This window comes from Kryptolebias marmoratus, linkage group LG24 (genome assembly GCF_001649575.2).
Source record: "Kryptolebias marmoratus isolate JLee-2015 linkage group LG24, ASM164957v2, whole genome shotgun sequence".
Taxonomy (NCBI): Eukaryota; Metazoa; Chordata; class Actinopteri; order Cyprinodontiformes; family Rivulidae; genus Kryptolebias; species Kryptolebias marmoratus.
The window spans coordinates 7,084,291-7,109,583 of record NC_051453.1 but is presented as its reverse complement, the minus strand read 5'-3'; the positions used below and the strand labels follow the sequence as shown (position 1 = coordinate 7,109,583).

Genomic DNA, 25,293 nt, shown 5'->3' with positions numbered 1-25,293 from the left:
CCCCCACCCCAAATAAATAAATAAATTCTGACAATTGCTGAAGTCAGTGTGGTATTAGTTGGTATCATGCACTTATTTCACAACCCAGAAGAGCTTTTCAATTACATTCATTCATTCACTTACTTTCTCGTGCCTTCCTCCTTCCTTCAACTTGTTGCATTTTTTTTAATCAGCTCACTTTCAATATCTGAGAGTGTTTTCCCAGCAGCTCTGCTGAACTCAGCAGACATTTGGAGGTAAATGAAAAATGGAACTTACAAATTTCAGAGCGAAAACAAAACAGAGATGTAGACCTACTGAAGGGGAGCATTTTTGTATTATCGTGTTTTACTCTGTCTTGCGAATTCTGCCAAACTTTAAAAAATGTTTGTGAATCAAGGACAGCTTGTTATCATACGTGGCAATAGTCAAGAAAGAGCTCAATGTTGATTTTGCTTCATGAAAAAGCTTTTGTCTGTGGAGAAAAAGAAAGGAGACATCTGCTTCAGAAAGACTACATTTAAATGGGTAGATTAGGGTAATTTATTTAAAACTGTTAGACTTAAGTATGATTTTTTTAAACCGTAGTAAGAATAAACAGAATTTATATAATTATACCAGAAGACTGATCTTAGGCAATTTGGCAAAAATGATAATAGCTATCCAAAGTCTTGATGTCTTAAATGATTTTGTGCTGGCATGTGTGAGCATATAATGATCATTTTTTGTGTCAGAAAAATGTTCATAATAGTCTGGCATCATATAAATCTTTCATCAAAGTTAGAAGAACATACCTTTGATTGTTTAGAAGCTTTACAGGAACAACACTGTATAATTTATGTTAAGTATGGGTGTTTATATGTTATTACTTTCTGCACATTACACGGTGTCTTGTGATGGCTCTGCTGTCTCCATGCTGAGTGATTTTATTTTTTAAGTGCTCTGTGTGTGGTATGCATTTCTGCATCTGTTCAAATTCCTTTCAATGAATGTCATTGTATGCTGCATTCAAGTGGCCTTACTGCTTTTAGGTTACTGTGCACGCTGTGCCTTGTGCGTGTGTGTGCTTTTGAGTGAGTGTTTGTGCATTTCTCCACCATGGAGAAGCAGGTAAAGTCAGAGAGGCAAGCAGTGCTGAGTGATGCCAGAGGTGGTTTTCTACCAGCCTCTTCACTGGCTTGCTAGCTCCCTAATGGCCTCTTCAGTGGGCTGGCTGACCGACTTGCTGGCTCTCAGTGGCTCCAGTCTTCCTTATTTGGCAGTGAAAGCTGGGGGGTGGTGGTGGAAGGGTAAGGGATGGAGGGGAGCAGTGGTACTATGTTTACACGCAGGGTCACGGGGTTAGAGCACCACAGTGCCATGGAGAAAACGCAGATCACTTAAAGACCGTAACAGACAAAAACCAGTGAGTTGTTGCTGGAAACTAAATGGATCATGGCAGATTTCCCATGAAAGGAGGACAGTGTGCATATGTGAGGGAATAAGAACACATATTTAATGAAACCCTTAAAAACAGATAATATAGGTGATTTTCACTCATATGCATATTCTGTTCTCTCATTCCCCTCTCTTGCTTTTAGACCCTGGGCAGGCCTAAGGATATGCAGTAGAAAGGAAATTAAAAGCAACCGTTCTTATAGTTTTGCTCTTGTCCACTTGAGTGCCTGCGTGCCTGCCTACATTCCCTGGGCAATGTTTATGCTGTGCCCTGCCCAGGACAGAATAGATTCGCCCACACAGCAGTGTGCTTTCAACCAGAACCTAAGTAGGTCTGGCAAGCCTGAGCCACAGCACCATTCAATCTATCTCTTCTGGATTAGGCCCTATGGCCTGGGGCAACACAGCAGTGACTGCATTAATAGATGTAAGATAGCATCGCTCTAATTCCCCTTTAAAAATATCTCGAGTTTTTATTATTTTTTTAATGCTAGGACACATCAGCAGGTTCTATACCTTCAGCCATCAGTTCCCCTAAAATTTGATGAGATAGTTTCATAAATCATTGGAGAGGTTTAGAGTAACTGCTGAAGCTTTTATACATTTGAAGGGTCAATCAAAGGATGAACTGCTGCATAATCGTGAATTCAAACTCAAAGTTAACAGGCTGCTTGAACTGAGGATTGAGATATGCCAAGCAAATATGAGAAGAAAGCAAGCATCGATATCATCCAAATTACAAAGAGAAAAAATAATAATATTCTTAGGATACAAAAATATAAAAAAGCACATGAGAACAATTACCACGCACAGTTTAAGAGCATCTCAGGGAGAAAAGTAAAAGAAGCAAACCATCTTGTATTCTCAAATACCATGAAATTACATGTGTTGGCATAATCAAATTCATTAGCTGAAAACCTGAGGGTCACTTAACATTTCTTTAAATGCTGCTACAAGTAAATGGAGTGTAAATAATTGAATAATGCTAATTAATTTCTGTGTTTTGTCTTGTTTTTCACAATATATGTATATTAGGCTTGTTGCTAGTGAAGGCATTACTGTGATGAAGGTGGTGGCTGCTCACAAGTCATAGTATCTAGTCCCAGACTCCCAGTTCCACGTTGCATATAACAAGAGAACTCAGCGCCTCTTGATGCCAGCTATAAAGATTACCAGAGCTTTGTTTAATTGTGCTGCTAACATCCCGGGAGACACTTAAGAACTACTTCTCTTTTTTTCGCTCTCAGAAACTGTCTTTAAAGCTCAGTCAGCAGTGCAAAGGCCTTAAGGATTTGCCCAAGTCAGGTACACTCAGAAAAACTCACTTCTGTCTCTCACAACTGAGGAGCTTCACCGACACACAGGCATCAAACTGAAAGAAATATCAAAGGGTAGAATTTGAACAGCGCATGCAGAAAAATAAATCTAGGCTGGGTCATAAATCAATATTTTCCTCTCAAAATGTTGCACATGCATTAAGGACTATGTTGACTACACACTTTTAAGCCAAGAAAGCCACTACAGGCTTCAATAGCGGCCCCTACAGTCCATATTTTTACTCTGACTCAATCAGACTGAAGTGCTTTCTAACAAGCAACTGTCAAACAAATGCTAATGACATTTTGCCCAATTAGAGGCTTATTTCCTCTTGAGATGGATGCCTCATTTTAAGGCACAATAAAAGTTGCAAATTATACCTGCCGGCAGTCTAACACAGATGACCTTTTATCAGCACACCATCAATGGGGCTCTCACAGCCTTAATGGTAGGTTTGTTTGTCAGAGTCCTAAAGCAGCTTAACAAAGGTGATGCTGAGCTTCTAGAATAGCAGCAATCAACCTCTCACATTTTAGAGAGAAGTCGTGAGATGCATCATTATGACTGATATTGTGAAGGATAATGTCCTTTCATGTCGTTACTATGGAGGAGGTAAAATAAAAATGGGCAATTTTGGCACTTATCATGTTGTTTTAGTTTTATTATTTTGGGGAAAAAAAAACAAATTATAGCTTCAAGTCAAATTTTAGCAAATATTTTTTTTAAAATTACATTTAGTCTAGTTATTCTCAAAACTGTAGCTTTTGGCTTCTTATTTTTTAAATGACTAAATATACTTCTTTGCAAATTTGTATTTTAATATTCAGCACTTTTTTTTTTCAACTTAATTACATAGTGGGCTCAACGTTAGGTGGTTAGTTTGAAAATAGAGCACAAGAACCTTACCGAACTGGAAAGAATTTCTGCACATTTTCATTACCTTTTATAATAAAATTAACTCAGGTAAGTTATACCTAAGTTATAATCAAATATGTGAAAATACACCATGGAGACCTGTTTAAAGTGCTACTTGACATGACACCTTCAGAATAGTTACCATTTAACTGCTGAGGAGAAAATCTTCAATTACTGGAAATGTGTTTTAGAACCAAAGATTAATTAAATTATCAGTTCGGGATAAATAAATAAATTTAGAATAAAAGTACTTAGTAGTAATAAGTAATAAAAGTTTTTTTCTGTCAATCATTCACTGATTTGAAAATAAAACTCCTGTGGTTAGTAAAACTCGCCTCTGGCTCTACGCTGTCCCTCTTTGCATTTGAAGTTTCCAGCTTGTTGAGAAAATATTTGGGCTATCTTGCCTCTCTACTGTTTCTGGCGTCAAATGGAAGAGGTCACTAAGGTCTCGCTGCCATCACAGTTCAATTTACCAAATACAGCGGGTAACACATGTCTGGCAGCCTCCGATGATACAAGGGAATGGGGCTGTGTGCACTTGGAGAGGAGATGTCTGGGCTTGCATCTGCTCTGACACTCATTTGCTCACTCATTCACAGGTTCTGCATGTCTGCTGCTGCCATGCCAGCAGTACTAATAATCAAGTGATGATATGGAAATGAGGACATGGTGTGCAGTGTAATGTCGATGAAGTCAACTACAATGGATAATTCAGCTCAAAATGAAACTATCTACTGGACTGGAGCTGTAGCAGCAGTGAGGATGTTTCATAACGCAGGGCTGAGATTGCATTTTGATCTTATACGTTGTGATGTCTGGATCAATAATATGACCCTAACCAGGTGTTAAGATGAGAACAGAATGAGTTGTGCAATGATATGTCACAAAGGTTGCACTTGCAACAGTAATTAAAATCACAAAGCAAGTGTTTATAACTACCCAAGAAGCAGAAACATTAATTATGAAATAATAACTGTCTTCATTAAGTTCGAAAGCAGGCATTACTTAGTGAATGAGGACAATAATACACTAACTTGAACTTGCATCTTTGTGATGTTTTAATACATCTTTGTTGTCTTCTCTTCTTAATGAATGTATTTGCTAAATGTACTGCATTGTTATCCAAGAACCTCCCTCAAAAACAGCTTTTGATCTAAAAAAGAAAAATACTTCAACTGCACATTCACAATTAAAAGCAGCAGTTATTTCATTTTAGGGAGAAAAGGAAGCTTATAATATCAAGAGGACTTGATTCAGTGGAGAATTAACTAATCAGTTTCAAGGAGAACCTTCAAAAATAAATTCTATGCTTAGTCTTGTGCACCGGGATGGAAAAAAGAAATTAGAGGCAAAAAATCAGGCAACTGGGCACAATATATGTCTAAACTGATGCGTGATGGCTCTCATATCATACAATTGCCAGTGCTGTTTGTGGAATACAAAGAATTGCAGAGGGAGCTCCTCAATGGCAGCCTGCTGTGACAGGTAGATGATAGCTGTCTCTCTCTCTCTCTCTCGCAGCCTGAGCTCAGCTGTCAGTACGAACGGACGGGCTTCACACTGACAGCTCTGAATGTGTGAAGAGAGATGACAGTTTACTTTGTGCCTCATTATGGTCATCATTAGAAAGAGAAAGCAAGAAGACTGGGCATGAAGCCATATTTAAGTTATACACAAATAAACGTGTACTCTTCTTTGTCTTTAACCACTATTGCTTATATATTCATATCAAATGTACAGGTGATGATGTATAATGGCACAATAAAATTGGTAACTGGACTGGATTTTTGTTGGCAGGTGTGTTTTTATAGTGTGTCTGTGTGTTGCTGAACAGATAATGTCACATTAACATGAAATTTCTGGTACACTGTGAACAGCAGCAATCTATAACCAAATCCAGGCACAGAGCCACACAGAGTTGTTGCAAAGGAGAAAAAAAGGTGACACAAAACTATGCAAAACATTTGGAGACCCCAGGATTAAAAAAGCATGACTTCGTGGCTAGCAATATGGAAATCAGTTATTATGCAGAGCTCCTCTGGAGAATAAAATAACCCTAAAATGGAAATGTGCTGTGCAAAATGTTTGTTGCCCCACTTACCGCTGAGTTGTTTTCAAAACCTCTTTAGCCTCATATCTTCAGCTGCTCCAGTTGCTTCTTCTTCTTCTTCTTCTTGTTACTCAGCCACTCACTAGTACCTTTAAAGTGGACAGAAAAATGGAAGAAAGAGTGAAAAAAGGGAGTAAATGAAAGGGAAACATTAATGAAAGGGATTACCAAATGAACTATCTTCAAGTGCTAGGTGTGGGAATTCCACAAATGCCAAGATGACTTTTCTCTCCCTCTCCCCTCTCTGCCCTTTCTGACCACAGGACGACAATTCTCGGCTGAGGAGGAGGCTTGCTGCTAATTGCCTGAGAGCTGTGGAGTGTGAATCTGCATGAAATCCCTCATGGCCTCCTTTCTCTCCTGCGTTTTCTGTTTTCTTTTTTAGATCATTTTCTCCTTCACTTCTCTAATGAGCCCAGGAAGAATCTGTGGGTGCATGTATCTGTGTGGGTGTGTGCATGAGCGAGTGTGGTCGATACATGTTTTGATAGTCACCCGTGAGCTACAGGAGTAGAAGAATGACTTTATTTCTTTCAGAACATTGTGGATGAGCGAAGGCTTGCAATGACGAAAAAGTGTGACACATTACACCACATGAGGGAGTGCATATCACCACCTTTCATGCCAGACTTTAAGTCTAAGATCATCTTATGTTGAGTTGTGGCTGTTTTGGTCAAACCTTGAAAATACCATTACATAAAATCTCATGCAATACCACAAGATGTCACGCTCAGAGCATGTGTTGGGGATAGCTCTCAGCTACTACCACATTATTGCTGTTCAATTAGGCAACAAAGTGTTGCTGCATTTTATGATAAAAAATGACCTACCAAAAAATCTGGGAATGTGAATGAGACTGTTGTACTAAAATTGAATTTTACATGTAAATTACAGATATAAATGATGTATCAAATCTTTTTTTTCTGTCTCAAATGTCCCAATATGTCTTATTATAAGATATAAAATGACATCTTGCAGTTATTTTGTAACAGGGAAATGGAATTGTTTGACCCCAGAGATAACAACTTCCCCTCTCTCCACTCTATCCTCAGATTATGTTATCGACTTCTCTCCTCACCTGCTGTCTTCTGAACTGGGTGCTGCCTGCAGACTGTCTCCGAAAGAAGACTCTGTGGACACTGTTACCTCAACATTTGACCATAAACACGATCTTTTATTCCAACTGTGCGCATGGGTCAAACTTGGTATCACTAGCTAATCAGTGTCAACTAACAAGCTGGCTGTGGAACAGTCTACTGATACACTGGTTGTAGCATATGGAAGTGGAAGTATATGATGTGTATTTTGCTTAGGAAGGGTAAATATTTGAATATGCCCATATAAACGTGATTAAAGAATGTGTGGAAAAGAAAGTGGCCTTAATATACAGAACTGTTGTAGTTGTTTGCACATGCATTCACATCTATCTTGGAAATGTAGAAAAAAATACCAGGCCAAATTTTGCATTACTCCTACATACCTGCTGCCACGATGAGCATGGAGAACTTGTTTAATGTACAGCATTTATTCAGCGCACACATGCTGTTGCACTACCGCTTCCTCCATTGCAAAGACACTCCCCTTGCTGGGCAAGCCGCCATTAATCAGCCGGAATGAAGGGTTAGCCAAGTAGCATGGGAGAACAAGGGAGCTCATCAACATCTAAGATAGTGGACATCCCTCCCAGCATTCTCTCCAAAGCATGCAGGTAAACATACTATATGTTCTCCCCCCACATGCTACCTTTTGTGAGTTAGGTTATTGTCTGTCCACTCATGTGGAAAGCAGTTCTGGTTTGTTTTCTCATGACCCTGCAACATACTGGCATTGAGTTTAGTCACCGTGCTGAGACAGATGGCCAAGCATCATGGTGCATGGCAAATCGGGAAACGAAAACACGCCTGATCCGAAACGAGCCTGTGTTGTTTCTCTCCAGCAGTGTGATTACACAGGGTACATTCAGACTATAGTAGGAAATGGAAGCTAGTGGCCATGAGCATAGAGGAAAAAAAAAACAAATAAATAAGAAATGCGCAAAGCGGACCTTTTTTTTCTACAGCAATCAAAAGGTCTGCAACTTAAAAAGTTAAAAACTGCACATTTCAACAAATAATAAATGTCAACACAATTTCCTTCTTAGTGAGACAAAGAGGAAGTTGTTTTTTTTCCTTAAATGGAAAAATGTTGCCATGGTAGCACCTGATGTCTCCCTGTCCTCACTTTACTGTCACCCACCTACTTCCTCGCTCTCTATTGTTCTTCGAGTAGAAAATAGATCTTCATCACAGTGTAAGAACAGAATGGGTGTGAGCTGAGGATGGAGGAGGTGTGAATAGAAAGGAGGAGAGAAAAGTTAAGCTGAGGTAATCAATAATGTGGGATGTGTCAGGTGAGAAAAAGAGAAATGGGAAAGGGGTGAAGGAGGATTACTTTAGAGTCAGAAGAGCAGACAGTGATGGACAAGAACAGATAAGTCAGGAGGACAATGAGAAAAGCAAAAGTCAAGAATGCTGAGCAGGACAAAGCAAAGTGGTAAGAAAATGATAGGTGAGCCGAGAAGATTGAAGGAGAAATGAGGATGAGGGGAGACATTTGGGGTGGAGGAGAAATAATGAAGCAGAAATAGGAAGGAATGAGAAAGAGCGGGAATGACACACAGAGGAATACAATCTGAAAATAAACTGGGAGAGAGGAAGGAAATGAAGGTAAATAAATAAAGCAACACGAGCAGGAGGGTTGCTCTGACTAAAAATGAACTCTTGGAAGAACTTCCATAAAACATTTGCATGACAGTAAAGTTCCGTTTCTCTTTATAACAACACAACATTAAAGCAAGGTGTGATTTCATGTTGCATATTGGGTTCTAAATATTATTTCAGTATTCAATGTATGTATTTATTCTAAAGCCAACATACTGTAGATATGCAATTGTTTTGCATTTTCTGTCCTGAGATATAAAAATGATTTTAAAAAGGTAGACTGAAACTTCTTTTTATTTCTGTAACAATTAAAAAAAAAAAAGTATAACACACGGTCAAACAATTGTCATTCATTTAACTGAAAGTTGTTTTGAACATCTACTCAAGCCAGTGTGCAGTGGATTTAACTTCTTTTATTTTGACAGCACATTCACAGTTCTTACTGTGGGCTTTACAAAAAGCCTGCTTAGCAGCACTAAATATCCTAACACAACAAACTGTACAACATGTATCATGGGAGTGAATCTTATGGTAGTCGGCAGTAGCTATGTAAACTTCACAAATGTATTCTGCCTTAAGAACACAATACCTGACCACTCACTAAGCGCATCAGCTACATGACAGAAACAGAAAAACTGACCCATGTGGGAATCACTGCATTGCCACTGAAAGCTGTTAAGTAAAAACTGCAGGCATTAGTCAAATTCTTCTCGGGCTCTAAAAAATTAACAGCTCATTGAGTAATAACATAGGCTTTGAAAATGATTTCCAACCACTCTAGGCAACATTCTGATCTGAACAATATTACAAATGACTGTATGTCTACATGTCTTGCCAGTACCCTTAATTTGTTTTTTGCTCTTAGCAATAAACATGCAGCAAACAACACAGTTGAAATTAAGTGTCACACTCTTAGCCTTGGGCTACCCCAGTGTAAATGATGCCGCAACTAAAAAGATTCCAATACAGTAAAATTAAAGACAAAATTAATGGTTGGTCAAAGTCCCTAAACTAATGCTATAAAATGGTCCTAATAGTTTTGCCCTTTGCTTAGCTCAGATACATCTTTATTATGAATGCAATATTATTGCAGGGTGTTCTTTAGTCTTTTGTCTGTAAAGATGTCTGTTATGTTTTTATTTATTTATTTTTTAATATACATAATAATTCATATGAACATGCTCCGGTAGAGCCTACTGATTAAATGAACACATGCATGAGCAAAATATGCACTTTTGAACATTATTGTTTTTAAAGTCCACTCTGAATAAATAAAACATGTTGAAATATATTTTTTTCTTTTAATAAAATACTCTTAAGTTTGTTTCCTTAAGTGCTTAAAGACAGATGTACAGTCTGCCTGCAGAAATCCCTGATTATTAATACTTTTTTTCCTGCAATGTCATTATTGTCCACAGATGCCTGTTAATCCTTCATCTCTGTGATCCATCATAAAAGATCAACACACACACACTCACACAGACACACACTCACAAACACATAAATGCCATTCTCAAATTAAACAAACAGGGACTGAGCCACTCTAACTGAAGTTTCATTAGCAGAGCCTGTTTTGAGCAGATAAGTACAAAACACTTCATACTTACATGCTCACAAAAGATCCTTTGTCATAATTACAGCAACGCAAGAGTGGCTAAAACAAAGATCTATGGAGCAAGCCTCCCTACAAGCAGTGATGCTTAGTGATTACTTGAGCTGAGAGTGAGGCCATGGATGTAAGTCTTTTTGTCCATTTTATGTGTTGATCGGTGCGTGCTTGGTCACTGGCAAGAGAGTGTCTATTGGCAAGTAGTGACTGATATTCAATTAGTACACCTGCCACCTCTACATGCCTCGGCATTCCAGAGCTCAGTAAATCAGCTAGCCTGACAGCACACAGGTCGATATTAATATTAACGCCTCCATAAATAATGTTATTGTAGGGCTGCATGTTAATGGTTCCTGAAGTGATGGACATGATAAAATGGGGGAAAGTGTTGCATTGTGGTGCATAGGTTTAACAGGGAGGAAGAGAGAGAGAGAGAGAGAGAGAGAGAGAGAGAGAGAGAGAGAGAGAGAGAGAGAGAGAGAGAGAGAGTGAGAGACAGACAAACTAAATCCTCTACAATGTCCTTCAAATGGTAACACTGAATTGGAAAGGCGCCGAGGTGGTCACAGCTGTGTTCCCAAACCTAAATGGCTGGGGCGACGAGGGCGTTGTGAGTGTGTGTTATGTGTTTGGTGCATTGATAGAAGGTGGGTGTGGAGAACTGGACTGCTGGATTAACTATCCTAAATCATCTCACAGGCCACATGTTTAAGCCTGTTACTCAAATTAGTGCCTGACTATTTGATTTCCACTGGAAAGCATGATCTATGTGCGCGTTTGTGACAGGAAAGGACCAGAGTTGAACGAAAGTTTGGAGTTATTCAGACACTTTATGTAATTTCTGCACATTTTTAGATTTGAGATTAGCCACTGGGTGAAAAAAAAATCATCCGTAATACAGGGTGGTCTGAAATGGCAGCACAGTAACTTAAAGCAATAGTCCAAATCTTTTGAAGTGTTTTTTTTGGAAAGGTTGTTATATCCCACATGTTGTACAACTGCTGCTTGAACAATCTGATTTTGTGTAAATAAGGTTCAATTCTGACCAGACTGATGACCTAACAGCTAAACTGAGTGGTGTCAAGAATAAAGCAGATTTTGTTGTTTTTAACCAGCTCCAATCTCAAACATTTCAGAGTTGTTCAGGTAAAGCCTTTTTTTATAAACCTTTACATTACATGTCATTAATTTTGCATTACCTGGTTATTTATATAGAGTTCTATAGTTATTTGTAAGCACAAACAGCTACAGTAACAGCAGCTAGCTATAGAACTTCCAGTACAGCCTTGAGCACTTCCAGCAACTTGTAGTGCAGATTTGATGGTGTGGTAAAAAAAAAAAAAAAAAGAAACAGCATTTGTCTCAACCACTATAAAAACTTTTAGATTTAAGTTATTTTAAGATGAGAGCAGTTTCACATTTGTCTTGGCCCTATTGGCCCCTTGGCCCCAACTATTTCACTAGACTTAGGCTGTTCAAGAGCTACAGGCAAGATATTCATTTTTTTTCACAGGTTGTTTTACAGAAACCCACTTTAAAAAGAGCTGAACTGTCTCTTTAACCTTATAAGCAAATCAGCAGCAGTCATAACACCTGCAGAAGCTAAAGCTCCAGTGTCAAAACAAGAACCTCTTAAAGGATAAGAACAGAGCTTTCCGTCTCAGTGAACAGGGCAATATGTTACGCTATGATATTTTTGGGATGTTATTGATTTGTTAAGGGATGATATCTGGTAGGATTGTGTGTTTCCTTCTGTACTGCTCTGCTGTAAATACACACAGGCACATTTCTTCCAAGTGACTTCTCAGCACATCCAGTCCTTTACCTGCTGGCCTCTGAGTGGCTTCACAAGTTCAAACGCAGAGTTCAAGGAAAGCTCATCACTAGTCGCAATTGGAGTGAGGAGTTTTACTCATTCACATGCCCCCGCACACAGACGTGACTGAATTTCCAGCATACAAATTCAAACTGGTGATGCTTCGGTCACAAGCTCTGCTGAACTTTTTTCTGAGTTGCAGAATAATTTCTGCTCCCACTCGGAACTTCCTTCAAAAATTCACGCCCGAAGGGGGGTTGTCTTATCAATGAAGCATCCAAAACCTTGTAACCATGAAATAATTCCTACTTTTAATAGGTGCTTTGTGTTTATGAATTCTTTGATTTTTTTAAAAAAGAGATTAGCAAACATTATCCTCTCACTCTTGCAAATAATTGAATGAATGAATAAATCACTGCAAAGAAATATTAATCAGCTCTTCATGCTCATCTGCGAGGGAGGAGGAGGCTGATGTGTTGTGTGGTGATTGATGTAAGGCTAGGTACACACACACACACACACACACACACACAGGTTTGCATACATGGCCATCTCATGTAGTTTCATGGTTATATACTTCTGTAGAGATTTATGAAAAAGATATTCAAAATGACTTCTAATTATGATATGATGTCACTTCCAATCACCATACACACATGAACGGACACCCACACACCCAAACACACACACTCACACAAAAACACTCACCAGCCGTGGACCAGGGGTTTTGCAAAGCCCGGATCATCCCTGCTAATCCACACTCATTAAGGATGAACTCCATGATAGCGTGCCACCACCAGCTTTCATGGACCCCACCCCCCTTTACCCCACTTTCACATACACACACACACTACAGTGGATAAGTAGCAGATTTGACAATGATTTTAATAAATTACTGCAGATTGTTGCAGGCATGTTTATTACTGCTGCTCGAGTAAACAGAACACTTGCCACACCTGTTGGCGCTAATCGGGCCCAGTTTAATCAAAAATAACAAAGCTCTGATTCGTACCTGCAAAGGTGGTGTGTGTTTGACCAGGAAAACCTGAGCACTAACTGCGTTCTACAGAGCTATACTGTATGTCTTCAAATGGAAAACTAATTCAAGAAGAGACAAACTGAAGGGCGATACAGCTGACGAATCTCTTTACTCAGCTGAATTGTAAAAAGATTTTCAGGAAACTTCAAAGCCCTCATTCAAAGACCTTCATTTTTCCTTTAGAGATGGAGGAGAAATCGTTTCTGCACTGAACATTTTTTTTACCTGAGGAGTGCAACGTAAATAGAATGTTCATCTGCAGCACTCCTTCAGATCAGAGAGTAGGTCACTTCTGATTGAAGTTTACCTACAAGCCCCTTGAGCAGAGAGAGAGAGAGAGAGAGAGGGACAGAGAGAGAAAAGCCACCCTTCCTTCGAGTTCTCTGTCTCCAAAATAACTCTTCCTCTGTGGGGTTTCTAAATAAATTACAGCTATGCTATACTCCCAAGATGTGATCTCTGTTCTCCAGCACAAATTAAAAATTTAAGCCCATTTAGGTTGGTGCCCAGTGTAACTTGAAGCGGTGTGGTTACAAGTGGCGATATCCAACCAGAGTTGTGTCACAGTACCACTTAGAAGTGATGCTTGTTGCCGTGGGCGCTGCAACCAAGAGAGGAAGCAGGGTGGCCTGATGTTAGAGAGAATATGGTATTACTGTGAGGTAACAGGCTGGATGTAACTGTTGTTTCTACCTCCAGCTACGTGTTCTGTCAAAGTGTCCAAACACCAGTCTGACCTGCTCACACAGAGAATGAATCACTCCTTGTCAGTCGCCTAACTCAAAAGCAAATAATGTAGACAACACAGTTTGGATTAGATTTAACTTCTAACCCTACAGTAATTTTTCTTTTACATCGAACTGAGGCTAATGAACCATCTGTGACACAACTATGAATTAATTTGTTGACAAGATGTAACTGTATCATAATTGGTACAGATGAGATAAATACAGTGTGAATGAACAAAAGCTCAAACCTGCTATTGCAAAGAAACTCGTAAAAACTGGTGAAAAGCAATGGTAAAATAATGTTTGTCTCTAACAATTTATGCAGAAGACAGAGAAATGAAGCTAGATTTAACCCCTGGGTTTATAAAGGATATATTCGACAGAAATTACAAACTTATTTTCACTCATGCACTACCTGCCAGATAGCTATTACATCACCTTGCAAGTTCTATCTTCAGTGTGAAAGCAATGAAAGGAAAAGCTCTTCAATTCCCATTGCTCTCAAGGGCAAAACACACCCACATTATAAGACACACTAAAAAAAATAAAATAAAAAAAGTCTTATTTTTCTATTACAACACCCCTTTGTCATGCATTTTCAGTGCATGATCCCAAATGCAGGAGAGCAAGAGGAAAAAAACTTGAAGTTATAGTAAAGTGTTATAGGTTGTCATTAATGTATGTACTCATACAATGACAAATTTGTTCTTGCATTTAACATGTGAGATATAAATGAGTGGAGGAGCAGGGAGCAGTTAGGGATTGGGCGTCTTGCTCAAGGACACGGCAACATAAGGGCATGGCAGGGAATCAAACCTGCCACTTTCCAGCCTCAAGCTGCCCCACCACTGTTCCACAGCAGCCCTGAGTCCTGCCCAGGGCAGCACTTATAACCTGACATGACAGCAGGAACCAACAGGAAGCCTCAACAACCTAACTGAGAAAAATCAAAGACTATAGAGTATACTGTGAGGGATGATGATGTGTGGAAACAAGCTAATGGAAACCAGGTGGTGTGTAAAAAACTAGAACCAGGGACTATTGGGAACATCTAATAGCTATAAGGGGGGAGAAAAACCAAAAACATGAACACACAATCTAAACACACCAAAATTATAACCCAATACCAAACAAAAACAAATTCCACACACTCACAAGAACTTTTATTTTTGTCAATTTTTATTTTCTTTTTTTTTAAAATTATAATGTTGTTGTTTTATTCTTTACCAAGCTAAGTTTATTTTGTTGTGCATCCTCAGTTTTGTAATCCAGGTTTTAGATTACCTGTCTGTTTTGTAGCTCAGTTGGTTTTTATCTCAGTTAAAAAACAATATCTTCTGCTCATTATTTATCACAATATACAATACCCATAGCCACATGTTTGACTGTGAAATGATGTGCAGTAAATGAGAAATATTAAATTAATCAAAATCATTTAAATTACCTCAAATCAATTAATAAACTAAACAAATTAATTTGTTCTTTTAAAAACAAAGGCTCTTTGCTAAGGGAAACAGGATTACCACCAATCTTTAATGCTTGATTAGTAAAAATAAATAGGCTATTAAATACACCAGAGAATCGCATATGTGCACAGCACATGTCATTTATTGAGTGTTTTAGGGAAGGGTAGAGACCAGAAAGGCTAATTAAACAGAAACTCTACAAAAACATTATCCAATAGAACAGGAGACACTGTGGAGTAAATTTCCTCTAATCATTAGGCAGCAAAGGGCTAAATGAATGGGTTTGGGATTCTGAATATGTGTGTGTGTGTGTGTGTGTGTGGCTGTGGAGGAGGGCGGGGTGGGTGGGTGTGTGGTTAAGAGAGAGAAAGAGAAAGAAAGATTATGTGTGTTGGTGCGAGGGGCATTTAATAGACTCAACCTCACTATGAACTTAGAGAAAGCATTTTGTCATTTGACCTTCATTAACATCTTCTATTCATCGCTCTGACTCTGGTGATAAATCAGGAAAGGGCTCCTATTGTATCTTCCAGTGACATGTAGTAAAGCATTCTCATCTAACTGACTCTCATTAACTTTTGTCTCCTTGCACAATAACCAGGTCCTTGATTGAAACCAGGTTTTAATAAAACATTTGTCTGGTAGAGACTCATCTAGCAGAGAATAAACAAAAATCAAAGCCTGAGACAGTTCAGAAAAGATCTGAAGAGGAATCACAATCCTGATGAGACGTCTACTTTTAAAAAATTTTCCTTGAGGTGAGGCATGTGATAAAGATTAACACTTTTAACCTTAGACTAAAGATTATTGCAGAAAGACACAATAAGAGCTCTAGGGAGTGAGAGAGAAAAAAAGTTGTTTTGGAACAGGAGACTTTCCGGTGGGGGATGGCCTTCCTCCACGAAGCATTGCTGGATTAACCTAATCAGAAGATTAATCGGACTTGAAACACTGGAGGCTGTGCCGGTGGCCTCTTTATCCGACTGAGCCGGGCAGCAGAATTAGGACTGAGACCAGGGCGTTGGCGTTCCCACAACTCCTCTCTGCTCTCTGTTTGCTGAAAGACTTCAGAGGCCGAAAGTTGTTTCGGCCTCGTTGTTTCACTCAATGGTGCACAAGTTAGCAAATGATCAATGATCTGTTATGGTGTGTTTGTATTTCAGTAACTTTTGTTATTGTATGTATTCATTTTGGAACAAGCCTGTTAACTATGATGTTAACTGTAACAGGATAATCACCTCACTGACATTTGAAAAATCTTAGATTTCAGAAACCTTATAAATGGTAAATGCAATCTTATACAATTCATTACAGAAACCTTTTAAAAGAAGAATAATAAGAAGAATAATTTCAAACTCAGATGATGCATGCTAACCCTTAAAATGTAACACTTAGCTGTACACTTGCATTAAATCAATACACCTCTATATAAGTGAAATCCTTTTTTCTTGCAGGGATTAAAAGAGGCAATGAACCAACTGCCCTCAAAATGGTACATATTAGCTCAGGTTGAGTTATATTTTTTCTGACCCTGTAATAAAAGATCAAATCTGCCTGGCCAGGTACTTCCATACTTATTGACTGAATTGTCATGAGAAGGCCTGATATGTATCTATAACAAATGTAAATCAACATACCTTTATGCCTTTATCTCTCTTTCCTAAATTATACTGCAGCTGTACATGCTACACAAGGAAATAAAAAGGCCTGAATGCTCATGTCCACAAGAACAACAAGAGAAGCCTGTAGTGTGAACAGGGAGGGCAGCATTGATCCCAGCTTTCTGTAGCCAGGTCATCGATTGCAGTGTACAGCTGAGATAGTTGGCACACCCTGCTGACTCCAACTACAACCTTGAATCTGCAGCCAAGAGCAAGCATCCCCATTGTCCCCATGTAGTCAGCTAACCAAAAGATAAAAAAGTCTGTGTTTGTGCATTCGTGTGGGAGAAGGGGAAGGGGTGTCCTCACTGTCCTGACTGTCCACACATAATTGAGTGGGAGCATCATTTTTCAACTGCAGCTTTGCTTCTCCGTCCCCAAGGGGCAGTTTTCCCTCAAACAGGGTTCATTATGATATAAAGGCAGGTGCTGTGTAGGGTTGAAAATTCAGCTGAAACCAGTAAGCCAGCTCATACACTTCGGGTTTGCACAAATGAGAGAGCCATAGGCGGGGGGATTGTGGGGGGGATGAGAGAATAACAAGGAAAATACGAAAGTAAATGAAGAACCTATTTCTAGTCTTTCTACTCCCTTGAGATGTATTGATCCTAGAATCTTATCAAGCCTCCTTTTGGATGGTCAAGTAAAACACAGGCATCAAAGTTCAAAGTTTTTTTCCTCTGCACTCCTCCTCCACACACATTTTTTCTACACCCAGTGTTCTGTTTAAAAATGTGCATTTCCCAACATTCAATATGAATACACTTAGTCTATGTAAAGAAGTAAAATGGTGAAAAGAAAAACACCTAAAACAAGGACTGGAACGATGTAACTAATGACTGTCTGATCACTGAGTGTTTCATTTTCTACACATTATTTCAAAATTGAAATTCTGGCTCTTAAAACACAAGGAAAAGAAGAGACTTTTGTGTCTCATTCAATTGTTATTATACCCTCTATTTGATATTGCCATATTGATATTCAAACGTCTCTAAATCTATCTATCTATCTATCTATCTATCTATCTATCTATCTATCTATCTATCTATCTATCTATCTATCTATCTATCTATCTATCTATCTATCTATCTATCTATCTATCTATCTATCTATCTATCTATCTATCTATCTATCTATCTATCTATCTATCTATCTATCTATTGATCCATCCATACTGTTTCATTCAAATTAATGTTGTACAATTGTAGAATTACAGTTTGTTTTTATGTTTGAGGCTCGTTCATCAATTCACAGTCATTCTTGTTCTTGACTCTGACAAATTCTGGGATACTCCTGATAACGTCTTGACAAATGGGCCATACTCTTCATCTTCCAACAACCAATATATCGCCCTACATTCTCCTGTTGCTCACCTCTATCAGATTCTATTATGTGATATGATATCGCTCTCTGTATGAGCACAACCAGGAAGTGCTTGTGAGAACAAAAAGCATGTCGAGTACGATATGGGATTCCAGTTCTCCGAGAAACAACATAAAGAGATCCAAACTTTTTAAGTCACATGGAAAAGCAGTAGATAAAATCTTTGCAACAATTCATTTGATAAAGGACTGAGAGACAGAGCTGTTTCCTACTGTATTTTAGGCAAACATAAATAGTTGTTTACATGATCAAATGAATTTGAGGATTGACTCAGTTACTTTTTTTGAATTGGGATGTAAAAGTAAGACCTAAATAAAACCTGTTTAGCTTAAAACTAACACTTCTGATTGAAGTTTACCTACAAGCAGATTTAATAAAAACAAAATATGGTAAATGCTATCGAATTATTAAACATATTCCAGATTAAGCAGACTCAACCGGTACCTGTACCTACTTTATAATCCTACATTTGGATATCAATTATTAGTTTTACTGTGAGTGTTTGTTTGAATGAAGTTGCTTTGCATCTGCTGAAGCCTTTGTGATTCATGAAGGAGGAAATCTTCAGAAAAAAGGTTTCTAAGATACTTGTACAAAAGCCTACAAACAAACTGTAAACTAGTATCACCAAACAGTTGAAACCTATCTTCACACTGAGGTAGTTATCTTTGCAGTCCATCATCACAGTACGGTAATATAAACATGTTAACAGTGAGGAAATGAAAACATGCCACATGTGCGAACAAGTAATTTGCACCCATCTGCCTAAGAGAGTAATCATTTTTGGTGCATCTGCAATTAATAGATACTGTGAATCAAACTAAAAAATGTTATCACTATGTTCTGCACAATAAAACTATGAACACTCACTTAAAACAACTATCGAGCCACTCACTAGTTATTACAAGCGTACTGTGTCTTTGAAGGCTGAAAAGACACTGGACTCAAACTTGTTCTTAATCATTCAATTATCTCATAGAAAAACACACTGGAAGAGGAAAGTCAGCATTCAAATCTACAATGGAGAATTTAAAATGATCAATTAGCCTAACTTGAGTGACTCCCAATTTTAAGTGAGATTATTTCTCTTGGTTTGGCCCTTTTTTCTGAGAAATTAAAGAGCAAACATAAAGTAAGTTCACAATGTCATGGCCAGGACCTGCATGGTGTTGCTGATGTATCCTGAGACATTAAAAAGTCCTAAATCCAAAGAAAGGAGTCGTATTTGTTTTTAAAGTGTGCCAGTGCTGAAAAGTCAACCAGTCAATGTTAAACAGATGAATGAAATACCACTAGTTTTATTTTTTTAATGACTTTGTACTCTTGCAGTTCATCTTGCACTTATATTTTTGGTGGAGGCTTTTCTTCTTTTAAATCCAACAGTTTAAGTAGTCAACCTGTGAGTCCTGGACTTCCTATAATCTCTGTCACAACAAAATGATTCTCTAATCAGCTCCTTACCAGGGAATTTCTGCCAGGGAAATACTGGCAAAAATTTGCACATTTAAAATAAATTAGCCTGAAAACCCCTCACAGTTGGCTGTTCACGCTTTCCTCCTTGAAATAATGTAATGATGAGGGTGCAGTGTGCTGATCATTACTCAGATGAACTGGCATAGTCTTTTTTTTTTTTTTAACTGTGATAATACTCGAATTGTCTTCAAACAAATCCCCACTCCCCACCCTCGCCCAAAAGAAAAAAACAGGAAAACATAAATGAAACAAAACTGATATATAAAAGTCAACTGCTAATATCTCTAGTAGAAATTTATTGTTGGTAGTTTTCAGTGCTTTTTTCCAGGGTTAACTGCAGGCATGCTTAATTCAGTTTAGAAATTTAGGAATACAAATGACGAACACTCACTCCATGAATTATTTTAACTTTTTAGTCATGTAATCAATTTCAAGGTCAAATCTCAAAAATGATATGATGATAATTTACATTTAAAAGTTTCAGAGGCAACAAATATTCATCACCTGATTACATTCTGCTGGCTTGAGTGATTTTGTTCAGAATAAAAATATTGTTCAGAATAAATGTTTGCAGCTGGGGGCCTCTGATGCTGGTAAGGAAAGTTAGTTACAGCATTTAACCTTGTTAGTTGAAGAGGTTAGAAAACAAGAAAAAGATTTTAACATAGTTCCAATTTTGGTTTTTTCCATTTTCCCCCTTAGCTGTGGAATATTTGTTCTATTGTTGTTTAATCTTAAATTAAAGGAAATATTCAAAATACAGTGTATGGCTTCATAGCATTAGTGACATTAAATATTCAGTTGATTGTATTCTGCAACTTTACCACATGATGGTGCCAAATCGAATTCACTATCATTTTAGGTAATACTTGAATTTGCATCTGCAAAACAGAAGTGAAAGTATTTTTTAATGGGTTTATGAAGTATTTATTTATTGAATAATATTTATTTTTTGTATTAATGAGTTGCATGTATATTCTTGCACTACTTATGACCTTTCAGTGTCTGCTCACCGGTGGCAGGAAGACAAGACGGCTTGAAAAAAGGAGCATGGCAATATTAGGTGTGGTTTGTGCCCTTGGCGCTATTTAGCTCTGTGTGATGAGAGTTCATCTCTGCAAATCCCTCTCTTCTCTCTGTCTTAGAGCAAGTACAAAAATAGCCTTTGCCACCAACAACACAGCAGGGCTTCTTTTACACACCATGTCCAAAATGTTTGAACTGCACCATCAATTTGTGCACCAGTGTGTACAGCTTTGCAGCATTATATGTAATATGTAATATTTTGTTGGACACACACATATATATATATATATATATATATATATTTTTTTTTTATTTCATTAAAATTTATCATTGTAACCTGAACTGAGCCAAATTATATCCCAAAATCATTGGGGAAAAAAACCTGCACTGGGGCTTAGTGTGGAATGATACACAAGAGCAGAAGAAAAATGATCTGTGAGGGTGAGGGAAGCAGCAACAGATAAGAGGATTACTCCATTACTATCAACCCCAGGGGCTGTTACCCTGAAGCAGCGGAACACGGTTAAAAAGGGTAAGACCTTGATTTTTTTTTTTTGACTTCCTCCTGTCATGTTCACGTCCCATGAACGAAGCAAAGTAACTACATGACATACAGTCCCACTCTGCATAGGGCAAAGGTGTGTTTTTAGCCCAGTTTCATAAGGAGCATCCTGAGGTGTGACCTTGTTCTCCTGTCCTGTGTTTCTAACCTTCCTCCAAAGACAAAACATAGTTAATGTGATATGTGGTTTGGAATTTGAGCTTTAATGAAGTTTAAGATTTTTTAAGCAAAACGTTGGTCTGCAAAGCAATCAAAAACATAGTCATACAAATGTTACCTTTTTCATGTATATAGTTAATCTTGTTTTGAAACAGAAGTTATTATGCCACTTTATTTTTTTATAATTTATGTTTTTAAAATGCAAATACTATTTTGTAAAATGACCTCACAAGTAAAGATATTGTTATGTTAAGCTAAACTTAGGTTTTCAATTTGTCTAATACTTTTAATTAGTGAGATCCATCCATCCATCCATTCATCAAATCAATCACTTGTCCAAGGTCAGGTGACAAAGGCACCAGTCAAAGGGAAAAGTTCATAAATCTTTGATAAACCAATAACAGACTTAGGTACAAAAAGATTTTTAAAAATATTCAATATTATGATGAAAAAATAGGTAGTTATTATGTACATTAATTATATAAAACTAATTCACATTAAAATGTTTAGACAATACCAACTCCAGAAGCACAAATACCACTCAGTGTTTCCTGTGACATAATTAGACAAACGTTTGCAACAAATGAAAAATTTAATTTATTCAAATATTTTCTTGTCATTGATGTCAAACATCTGTGGACGCAAGAACACATAAAAGCACAAATCGAACCAGACAGCGTGTGTTGCACCGCAGCTTGAATTATGTTTCTGTGGGTGACTGAGGCAGGGCTCTCGCTTTGGTTTCAACAAAGACATCAAAAGTGTTGGTGTCTTCACGTCAAGATTGAAAGAATAATTACTGTCATTCAAGCAGGAAGCTCATAGCACAAGAGGGAATTAATGTGTGTTGGATAGTGACTGTGTTTTTGTTATGTGAAAAACTTACACCAGCTGCTTGGGCTTTATTTCAGAAACTGCAAATGTTTCCAGATTTGAATTTAGGTATATTTGCAGCATGATGCACAGTACCCTTGTAACACAAAAGAATTTCATGGTCTGAAGCTTGTGAATGCTTCTGTGCACATTAATTTGAACTGAAATAAAAGCTACAGCTTTTTCTACACAGAACCTAAAGACAAACATATTGTTTCTAAAAAAGAAAAAAAAGATTAAAGTTTGTATTTTGAATATGTGACACAAGGAGGCATTTATTATAACATGTCAAAATTGTATTATAGATGTACATGGCAGATCAACACGATCATACTTGCTGTTTTCTTTAGTATTTATTATAGCCTGTTATTTTTCCTCCCTCCACTATGGTAAGGGTTGTTTGAGTTCAGCCAATAAAAACAATGTTTTTTTGGCTGAACAAATAATGTTGGTGAAAACTATGCTCTGCTACAAAGATGTAACTTCAACTTATTTCCAGTTGTAAAAATGCATCTCATGGGAAGTTTCTCCTGGTGTGCAATGCATGTGTGAATAGGCAAGTATGAATAATGAGAGACTAAACATACTGTTTTCTTAGACTTTTCTTAGTTATACACCTAAAACTTGTTTTTCCCAATATTATGACCTTTAAATTTTTTTGTATTGGGTAAAATTAGGCTTAGTAGAAACTTTGAACTTAGGTTTTAATTTGTCTGATATGACTGTTGATGGTCTAGCTGGACTTTGATGTACAAACTAGCTGTCCCTTATTTTTATGGGGTAGACTTCATTTTAAAACATAAGCATCCATTAAAACATGCTGGTACACAGTTGAAATGTATTCTTGCAAAACAATATAACCAGAATTTTCAACTTTGTTCAGATAGTTCATTTGATTTAAAAAAATTATAAAGGCAAAGGACAAGTTAACCTTCAGTTTCTGTAAATGTAAATTAAGTACTGATGTATGATACTAAAACATTTCAATGAACAGTCAAAGTTGCTAAAAGAATTCTTTTATGAGAACAATATATTTTTTTCTTATTCAAATGCAACTTTTTAAATCTCAAGCAACAACAACAACAGAACTGAAGGTAGTTCCTGTTGATAAATGCAAATTAGGAGAGAGAGGAAAGTTTGCCCCACAGTTGCTGAAAGATGTGTATACCATAACTTAACAAAACCTCTAGAGTTTCTTTTTTTTATCTCTGAGAACAGACTATCAACAGCAAGTGAAAACACAGAGATGGAAGAGTGCAGTATTTGAAAGAAATGTATTGTGGAAAACAGATTTTTGTTATCCCTTTTACAAGGCAAATGACCCTTGCTCCCTGGCTGTCTTTCTTTTCCTATTTCCCCATTAGTTTATGAAGACATGCATGCACAGGTTCCCCTTACTGCAGCCTTTCTAATACACACACAAGCATTGTGTCACTGTCCAGCAGTCAATATTTTTTGAAGGATCACCTCTCTCTGGAATGAGCAGGTGATCAGAAGGTCGCCCTGTCATGAAAGAGCCTTTCATTGCATTCAACCTTACCCCTTGTAAAGATGTTGCACATCAAATCTCACCAGATAAAATGCTATCCACAAAGAGTTAATCAGAAGAGCAGCTTGTATATCCAGAGAGCAATTTGTCTCAATATTATGAAAATACATGAGCTCTCATAAAAAAAATCCCAACATAAATAAATAGATAACCTAAATACAATGCTATGATTGTGCTTTATGCAATACTGAATGTGATGTTCCAGAATACTCTATTGCTTTAAGTGATGCTCTGCTTTTATCTTACCATTTGCCAGTATTGCTTGACCTTGAGAGTGTGGCAGGCAGTTGTGTGTATGTCTCTGTTTGAACACACTATACATATGTGTGTATCAGTGCACTGATATCTCTCCTCCCCCTTTCATTTAGCTGATTCAGTTGGGTTTGAGAGCTTGACCAATTTGCATTCTCTCAGAGTCACAGTGGAAATACCTGCACAAGAGGCTGTTAAGCATTTTGCATACTTACCACCTCATTCCTGATAGGATAGTCTGCTGTGACTCTCATGGAGTGGCATGCTGGGTGAAAATGAGGCTTAATGACAATAGCTGTTAACCCCTGTTTCTGACCCCCTTGTACCAGCCACCAACATTTCAACCAAACTGACACACTTGCCCCACAAATCCTGATGAAAAAGACAAAAAGATCAATAAGGAATCAAGTATTTCACTTGAACAAGAAGCTTGCTAAACACACAAAAGCGCATTGAGCCACGGTGAACAACAACTTGTTCAAGGACATTTTCAAGCACTACAAACTGTTAAGAAAACTGTCAATGTTTTGCTGTGTACCATTCAGATAATATATGGTTTGAAATGATATATAATATTAAAAACAAGTTTCCAATCATGGGTAGCAATAGATAAGACAACCTGTTACATACTGGGTACGTAACAGTTTGCTGGTAGCACCACTTTGCTGGTACTTACCTGTTATTACCCAGTATGTACCCAATACTTACCAGGTATGTACCCTGTAGGGAAACAAGTCATCTTATAATACAGCCTGATCCTCAAAGGTATTTTTACGTATCACATACATATCAGATGAGTACCAAATACTTACCCAGTATCTAAAGGGATGCATGATGTTTTACTAACAACTAAATAAAAAATCAATAAGTGTGTGGCAAGAAGCAGGTTGTGTTTTCTTTGAACTGACATAAGTATACATGACCTTCTTCTCTAGATACAGAAAGATCAGTGGGCATAATGAATGCAAATTGGAGAAAATGGCTGGCATGAGATTAATGATGTGAATTAATGCAAAAGGGAATATGGTGTGTAAGTGATGAATGTGTAATCACAAGCAAGTTGTAATTCAACTTAATTTATGTGAACTAGGGGCACATGTGGCTTTTTAATTATTTACTTTGACTAGCCATAACATTAAGACAATCTGTTTATTGTTGAGTCAGCCCTCAATTTGATGTCAGATGGACTTCACTAGACCTTTAAAGGTAGACTGGGATTTGTGGTAGCAGGTCATGA

At 37.6% G+C, this 25,293-nt stretch overlaps 1 protein-coding gene across 23 annotated transcripts in view; it reads right to left on the bottom strand.

Moving 5' to 3' along the window:
- The window catches only part of ptprsa (protein tyrosine phosphatase receptor type Sa), a 214,226-nt gene that overhangs the window by 164,108 nt on the left and 24,825 nt on the right, over positions 1-25,293 (bottom strand). For all 23 annotated transcript variants that reach the window (XM_017413357.3, XM_017413362.3, XM_017413359.3 and 20 more), the window contains exon 2: positions 5,753-5,850. The gene's annotated coding sequence lies outside the window, so the exon portion shown is untranslated. The remainder of the gene's footprint in view (positions 1-5,752; positions 5,851-25,293) is intronic.